Genomic DNA, 8,712 nt, shown 5'->3' with positions numbered 1-8,712 from the left:
TGAGGACAAACTACTGGCTTGATCTGACGTCACCACGAGGTAGGACAGATGCGCCTCTCGCGCAGGTACACGCCGGATGTACAAAGAACTGCACAAACCAAACAGGAAAAAACGAAAAAAAGGGGGAAAGAAAGGCAGTGTTTTCGGAAAATGGACTGCACTGTAGAAAAGTGGCCATAATGTGAGCTACAGCGTGCATTAAAACATGTACAAATAAAAAAAAGCTGAATAAACTTCCTTGAGCAAACAAAGGCAATAACAGTAGCTCAGTAGCTGCAGAACAGAAACACCGGCTTTTATGGTCTGTTTTCTTAGTTTGGTGAAGAAAAAGACAAACAAGCAAAAGAGGAAGATGTCCCTCATAAAGTCATTGACAACCTGAAAGAGCCTCGCCGATATTCGATGAATGGAATATCAGCTGTTTTCTTTCATCAGTACATTTTAATTTCTATTTTTGAAATTTGTCATAAATACGAAAATAAATAAATAAATAAGCAAAAGGAAAAAAAAATCCTCGTTAATTTTGTGCCAAAAATGATTGTATTTAAATTGTGGTAAATGAGTTGTGGACCATATTTAGCCAGAGCATAGAAGGTGCAATCAGTTTTTTTGTTTGTTTGTTTGTTTGTTTGAAAGTGACTTTTATATATCCTTTATTTATCTGGGTAAATAAAAGTGTAATTGACATTAAAAATGTCTTCATCAACAGATGAGACCAGTGGAAATTGAAGCAAATAACACATCAGAGTCATGAAGACACTTGGAAAACAGGCTATTTCTTTATTTTATATATGTCTCCCTAAAAAATCTTCTTGACTATGGTCAGCATTTGCCATTACACATAGAAAATAGAAACACTGCTTTTTGGCACAAAACAGTTACACCGCGTTGGACCGCATTTGCCTTCATAACCACCTTAATTGTTTGTAGCATAGATTCAGCAATCCGCTGGAAACATTCCCCAAAGATTTTTGTCCATATTAAGCATGACACAATCGCTGCAGATTTGTCGGCTGCATATCCGAAGTTCCTGTTCCATCACATTCCAAAAGTCCTCTATTGGACTGGAATCTGGTAACTGGAGGCTGTATAAGTACAGAGGACATATTGTTATGTTCAAGCAATCAGTTTGAGAAAATCTGAGCTGTCTGATGGTTGTAAGAAGCCATAATAAGATGGACATGGTCAGCAACGATCCTCAGGTAGGCTGTGGCTTTTGAAGGATGCTCAGTTCAATTCAAAATCCTGCTCCTCACATACAAGGTCTTAAATAATCAGGCCCCATCTTATCTTAATGACCTTATAGTAACATATCACCCTATTAGAGCACTTCGCTCTCGCACTGCAGGCTTACTTGTTGTTCCTAGAGTATTTAAAAGTAGAATGGGAGGGAGAGCCTTCAGTTTTCAGGCCCCTCTTCTGTGGAACCAGCTTCCAGTTTGGATTCGGGAGACAGACACTATCTCTACTTTTAAAATTAGGTTTATAACTTTCCTTTTTGCTAAAGCATATAGTTAGGGCTGGACCAGGTGACCCTGAATCCTCCCTTAGTTATGCTGCAATAGACGTAGGCTGCTGGGAGATTCCCATGATGCATTGAGTTTTTCCTTTCCAGTCACCTTTCTCACTCACTATGTGTTAAGAGACCTCTCTGCATTGAATCGCACCTGTTATTAATTTCTGTCTCTCTTCACAGCATGTCTTTATCCTGTTTTCCTTCTCTCACCCCAACCAGTCGCAGCAGATGGCCCCGCCCCTCCCTGAGCCTGGTTCTGCCGGAGGGTTCTTCCTGTTAAAAGGGAGTTTTTCCTTCCCACTGTCACCAAAGTGCTTGCTCATAGGGGGTCATATGATTGTTGGGTTTTTCTCTGTATCTATTATTGTACGATCTACTGTACAATATGAAGCGCATTGAGGCGACTGTTGTTGTGATTTGGTGCTATATAAATAAAATTGAATTGAATTCAGTTGTGATGAGCCTCAGTTTCTTGTTCTTTACTGACAGGTATGACACGTTGTGGTCTTCTGCTGCTGTGTTGTGCATTCAGAGATGCTCTTCTGCACACTTTGGTTGTAATAAGTGTTCATTTCAATTTTTCCTTCCACTCAGCTTATAGCAGTCTGGCCATTGTCCTCTGACCTGTGGCGTGAACGAGGCATTTTTGTGCAGAAAACTGCTACTCACTGGATTTTTTTATTTCTCTTTTCCAGACCAGAAAAAGACCCTGGAGATGGCTTTGTGGGAAAATCTCAGCAGACCAGCAGATTCTGAAATACTCAGACCAGCTCGGCTGACCTCAACACCTAAATCACATTTCTGCCCCAGTCTGATACTCAATTTGTACTTCAGCATGTTGTCTTGATCATGTGTACACTGAGTTGCTGCCATGTGATTAGCAGATTAGATATTTGGATCAACAATCAGTTGAGCAGATTTACCTGATAAGGTGCCCAGTGAGTGCAATCATACTGAAAACTACAAAAATGTATAGCTGCATTAAAATCAGACTGATATTTATTAGTTTATATAGTAATTGATGATATCTAATCAAAATCAAATACATATTCACTTTAAAAAACAAATAAATATTTTCTGAATTGCAAATAAGGATAGTACAAAATGGTTAAACATTGACTGGTTTTCCAGTACTTCCTGCTGGTTAAGCCAATATTTACTGAAAGGTGGCCACATTCCTTGGCCCAGTTTTCTAATGCGGCTTTAACAGAGACTGGTTCTGTCTGTTTTTGGTGTGATTTCAATCCTTTGGTGTTTTTTATGTAATAACACTGAACCAAGTGGCTGCAACTGGACTATAGAGAGACAAATATGTACGTACAGCATTGTTTTACAGCCAAACGCCTCCTTACTGGTGGATTTTTGTCACTTTGCAGAAGACCTGGATCTATTTTAAGTAAACACCTAGGCAGAAAAAGCTAGTATGATGATGACTCATCCATGATACCAAGGCCTATAACTTTTAGAGGCCTCACTGAATGTGCCCATAAAAACAAAGCCAACAGTAAGTTTTGACATCCTGTTTCGATGTTATCCGTATTCATTTGGCGATGTATGAAAGACGGTCGTCAGAATCAGTGTCAAGCAGGGGTTGAATGTACAAAATGTCTTGAGAGTGCTGACAGAGTGTCTGTCTTATGAGAGCTGAGCCTAATTGGACGTCAAGCTGCTCAGATGTGTTTGTTGTTGTATATCAGACTCTATGGGGACAGGAGTGATGGAAATCATTTTTCACACTGGTGTTTATTTCATTATCGCAGCCTAATGGCACAGCAAAGCGTCTTTGCTCGTACTGTTGGAGGAAGAGGTTATTGTGTCTGGTGAAATTATAACCATTCTCCTCGAGGAGAAATTACCTAATGCGAGGCTAACGTTTCACTTGAGACGGCACAGTGAGCTTTTGTTCCCTGTGCTATAGTCATAGTGCAACTGTCAATTTGACTGTTCTTCGTATTGTGATTGCTAAAAAAAAAAAAAAAGTCAGTGGCCCTTGTTGTTTATGAGCATTTGATCCACAAGCAAAACCTGACTTAGTTCTTTGTTGAGAAACCTTTGTTGACAAACACAGCAGGAACACGTTTCTTATAGATGTCACCAGGTTTGCACACATGCAACCGACCACCTGGTATTGAGGTGAAAAGGAATGCGATTTGTCCCTTTCTTCAGTTAGAATGAAAAAAAACCCACAAAGCTGGAGTTATTCTTTGTCTTTACGCTGCTGCCTCTTCTTCTCTCATCCTCTCCCCCTCTCTCTCCTGTTGCTACTTCAATCATGAAACTGATCAGTGATCAGCTGATCGGCTTTTCTGTCACCACTAGCCTCGTCTCTCTTGTTTGTTTATTGCCCATTTTGCGCCAGAACGAGGAAATCAGCGGATGTCGCGTGAAACAACAGCAGTACGTTTAAGCTTGATACGCTGTTGTTAGAATTTATTTAATATTAATTTCTAGTATCAGCTGATGTTTGCTGGAGCCACATCGGTAAAAGCTGCTGGTCATGATGTCGGTTTGGATATCTGTTGAGAGGGAAATGTGAAGATGAAACCAGGAGATGTCCTTACTTAATCAGTAGAGCTGAACAGGTGATGGAGAAACAGGTTTACCTTTTAGGTGACATGAATGAGTTGAAGGGAAGTGGTGAACTGTTTCTGAGAGACAAATAACCCCAGGATACTTTTCTAAGTAGCTGACAGCTGGTAACTGTGCAGAGGAGGATCTAGCAAAATTTTGACAGGGGGGCAGGCAGGACATTAACAGGGAAAGAGGGGCACAAAGAAATAATTTTCTTTCTTATTCTCATTTAAAATATCTAGCTTTTAATACATAATATTCAGAATCTTACAACCAAAGTGGTCATCTGATGTACAATGTATAGAAATCATACATATATACGAATAAGATAAGATACCAATAAGACCAATATTGTAAACTAAGGAAACACAATGAAGATATAAATTGGTACAAAGTTCATAAAGCGAGCGATTTTACCAGGGAGGTAAAATATTCCTGTTGTACTTTCAGTGAAATAAATTTCACTAAAAGATTCAGAGGAACGCTGGTTTGAGTGCGGAGTCAAGGAGGCAATTTACGTGAAAAGGTAAAGACCATCTCTGAATCGAGGAGGGGGCCTAAGGGTACATCTTTCGCCATCTTACAATGCTGAGATTGCAGCCATTCCCCAACTGTCTGTGAATGGTACTCATGGCCATTGATCAGTGGGTTTTGGTCAGTGGTTGTTGATCAATGGTCATGAGAATTTGCATAATTAAGATTAAGGAACTGACCTCCCAGCCAATTGTTCTTCAGTGGGCTGGTTTCAGTCATTATGCAAATGTACTGTTTATATGATTGGGGAAACTGGCAGTCAGCTGAGACTGAAGAAGTGACAAAACGTTTCTCCCACAAAACGCTACGTCCAGATGAACAGAATCAACTTTTGGAGATTTACTTACCTGGATGATTGAGCATGCATCATAAGGTTTGTCTCACACTCAGCCACAGTTGAGGCAGAGAGGAAAAAAAGGGGGAGAGAAATCACCTCGGCTTCTTTCCAGAGACCAATTTCTACACCAGTGGCCAATATTTCAATTATGAAATGTTTCACAGTCTGAAAGAAAGGCGTTGCAGTCGCCATCCACATTCTGCTCTGAGGCTCTGTGTGTCTTGGAGAGCTGACAAAGCAGAAACACTGAACAAACAAGAATAATGGCCAGAACCAGGAAATCAAAACAGAGTAAGATAAAGAAAGAGAGAGGCGGACGTGTTCAGAGGATGAGAGATGACAGCTACGGCTGGTAAAATAATTGCATGTGCTACCTTGTAATAGTCTCACATTTTCCATCTCTCATGCTAAATAAGCGCTGCGTGTTGCGGTATTTGTTCCTCAAGTAAGATTATAGATTAGCAGTACGAGTTAATTAATCAAGCTCATATTCGCAGCTTGAGGTCTTTGAAGTGCAGTAAAAGTTGAGCAGTATAAATAATCCTCAACCTCTAAAAACATTTCTTTGACTAATGTTTATACAAGGACTCTTATTAAGTGGTTCAACGAGGCAGAACTGGTACAGTATGTGACCATGTTTTTGATGGAGATTACCCCTTTATCCCTAAGGTCTTATATCTGATAAGCATGACAAAGCCCAGGTGGGCTGGCAACATCCCAAAATATATATAGTTTTAAAACAAGTGCAACAAAATAACAATCCCCACTGCCGCTGCTGCTGTTGTTATGTCGCTGTGCTGTTTCTTGTACATGGCAGGGTTGAGACTGCGCTGAAGAAGCAAAAAAGAGGATTAAAAAATACGGGATCATACAGGATCAGCTGTCACTCGGAGCCATAGCATCCCTAGTTATGATCCAAAGAAGGAGGATGCAGATAACCAACACAAATGAAGCAGTTTAGTAGCATAGCAGCAGTTTTTGATCTTCTACAAACTTTAGCTGGTTCCAGCTTCTCAGACGGGAAGTTTAATGCTTTCTTTTGCTCGTGTGATAGATTAACACAAAACAAACTATGTTTTGGCCTATTGTTTGAGTGGGGAAAAAGTAATTTACAATGGGCTGTCAGAAATTATACTGTGTTTTTACATTGTCCTCACAAAAGGATGAATTTTAATTAAGCTGGAATAAAACCCTGGGAAAGCTCTACTGTTTTGCATTTAAATGTGAGACACCTTTCCCCCCCCCTAAATTAGATATAAGGCACAACAATAAGTAGATCATTTATTTGAGAACTCACGATTACCTTTTTGTAGAAAGCATTATTGTACATTAGGTGCTTCTCCTGGAAAATGATGAGCGGAACCATCAAATTTTGTTTCAGCATCTTCATAATGCAGATTAATCTGCTTTGAGTGTATAGCATTAACTCTTTGACTCCTTCCTGTGAATCTCACTGCTCTAGTTTGGACTGTCATGGCTGCCATATTCATGACATGTGAGATACTGCAAGGCTGAGATTAGATGTGAGTGAATCCCTAAAAGCTTTAATAATAGCATGATAAATCCTGTCTGCAGTGGTATGGTTGAAAAGCCCCAGGCATTCACAGCAAACTGTCATCCACCAATTAATTAGGTTTAATTAGAGAAGCCAGTGAGATTACCTTGTATCGCACCATCTGGCCCCCCTCAAGGCGAGTCTCCTTAAGCTAAACTTAGTAAATAAAATAGTAAAAGGCAAATATTTGATTTTAGGAATTGTTTGTTTTGTAATACCGAGTTCACGTGCACACGCACAAACAAACACACGCGCGTGTGCTCGTGCATGCTCGTCTTATTGCATTATGGTTTACCTCTCCTGATGAGGCCCCTGGTCTTTGGCCCTGAGCCACGTTCAACTTGTCGGAGCATGTGGTCTCCATGACATCTCAGTGCGTTACACAGTAAACACCTCAAAGTAAATGAATGAACGGTTTTAAACCAATGACCGTCCCTTTCTCAACTTCTCAACCAGTCACATCCTGTTTCAAAACATGGAACAGCTTGTTCACAGTTATGAGTAATGGCAATAATCTCCTGAAGGTTGTGTGTGCTCAGGCTTCACAGGTAATTTAGCTGTGTAGCTCTAGTATTGTGATGTGTGCAGCTAAGATGAAGAAGCCATACTGGTAGTAGCACTTTACAAAATATATAAGTGTGTGTAGTAAACGCATACACCAACAAAGTAATACACATATGTTAGAATACAATAGAATAAAATTCAACTTTATTGTTATTGCACATGTCACAAGTACAAGGCAACGAAATGCAGTTTGCATCCATCCAGAAAGTGCTTTAGCAATAATATAGATATATTACAAAAAAGGGTCTATTATAGGTATGTTACAATGTACACGGTATGAAGGTTTGTTATGAATATGCTATAACTATAAGCATGTACAGGCTATGAACAGGATACAAATATGAAAACTATACAGAAATATGAAATATTAACTATATAAGTTATAAACAGTTGTAAAAAGTTGTAGAACTATAATTATTGTTTTGTACAGAATGATTGTCTATACAGCATTTACAGTAGTGCAGTTTAGATTAGTGATATGTGGCTAATTTCTATAGTGGGTATATAAAGTGCAAGTGGTTGTGAGTGGTGGTTCAGTCCATGTTTGTTTTTGTCCATTGTGTGTGTGTTCAGTTATAGGTGGTTGTGTGTGTGTGTGTGTGTGTGTGTGTGTGTGTGTGTGTGTGTGTGTGTGTGTGTGTGTGTGTGTGTGTGTGTGTTCAGTCCATGAGTTAAATGTGGGTCAGATGTCAGGAGACAGAGTTCAGGAGTCTGACAGTCTGACATGGAGTCTTTTATGATTAAAAGATCAGATTCACTAAGAATATGTTCATTTTTGATGTTTTGAGTATATTTAGTCTTACTCATGGCTCAAGAGTGGCTCAAGAGTTGAGCCTTCCAATTACAAGTTCGCCTTGTAATCGGAAGGTTGCCGGTTCGAGCCCCGGCTTAGACAGTCTCGGTCGTTGTGTCCTTGGGCAAGACGCTTTACCCGTTGCCTACTGGTGGTGGTCAGAGGGCCCGGTGGCGCCAGTGTCCGGCAGCCTCGCCAGTGCGCCCCAGGGTGGCTGTGGCTACAATGTAGCTTGCCATCACCAGTGTGTGAATGGGTGGATGACTGGTTGTGTAAAGCGCTTTGGGGTCCTTAGGGACTAGTAAAGCGCTATACAAATACAAGCCATTTACCATTTACTCTTATAAACATCTAAATATGCATAATAGTCATAATAAATGGTTAGAATCTAAGATGACATTTTCACTTATGTGTGTGCTCCTTAATAGGCTTTCATTTCTCAGCATCACAGCTGGGTAGAGGGTTACTTTCCTAAATCTGGTGACACTGATCGCTTCCGTGCCCATGCCATCATATTTCTTCAAATCTGTCATTCAGTGTGCGTGACTACAGGAAACTTTGAGTCATTCGTGAGTGATTGACTGGCTGCAGCAATGCACAATGCAGGTGATATTTAATCCAACCTTGTATTGTGCAAGTGACAGATCAGAAATGCAGCGTAGATTTAATCAGCTCACATTTCTCTGCAGGTAGCCTCATTCTTTCCACTTGAACATCAGATTCAGACACTTTGAAAAACAAGAATTCCTTTTGAAATTGTCCATAGGTCAGACAGAAGAGCGCAGGATAGGACACGCTGGGAGGCTTAAACGTTAACTAGGCCACTCAGCTTTCCCTGATGT

This window comes from Aulonocara sp. 'chitande type north' Nkhata Bay, linkage group LG18 (genome assembly GCF_057382095.1).
Source record: "Aulonocara sp. 'chitande type north' Nkhata Bay isolate Kocher_YH1m ecotype deep benthic linkage group LG18, A_spYH_male_GT1.1, whole genome shotgun sequence".
Classification (NCBI taxonomy): Eukaryota; Metazoa; Chordata; class Actinopteri; order Cichliformes; family Cichlidae; genus Aulonocara; species Aulonocara sp. 'chitande type north' Nkhata Bay.
This window is presented reverse-complemented; position numbering follows the sequence as displayed.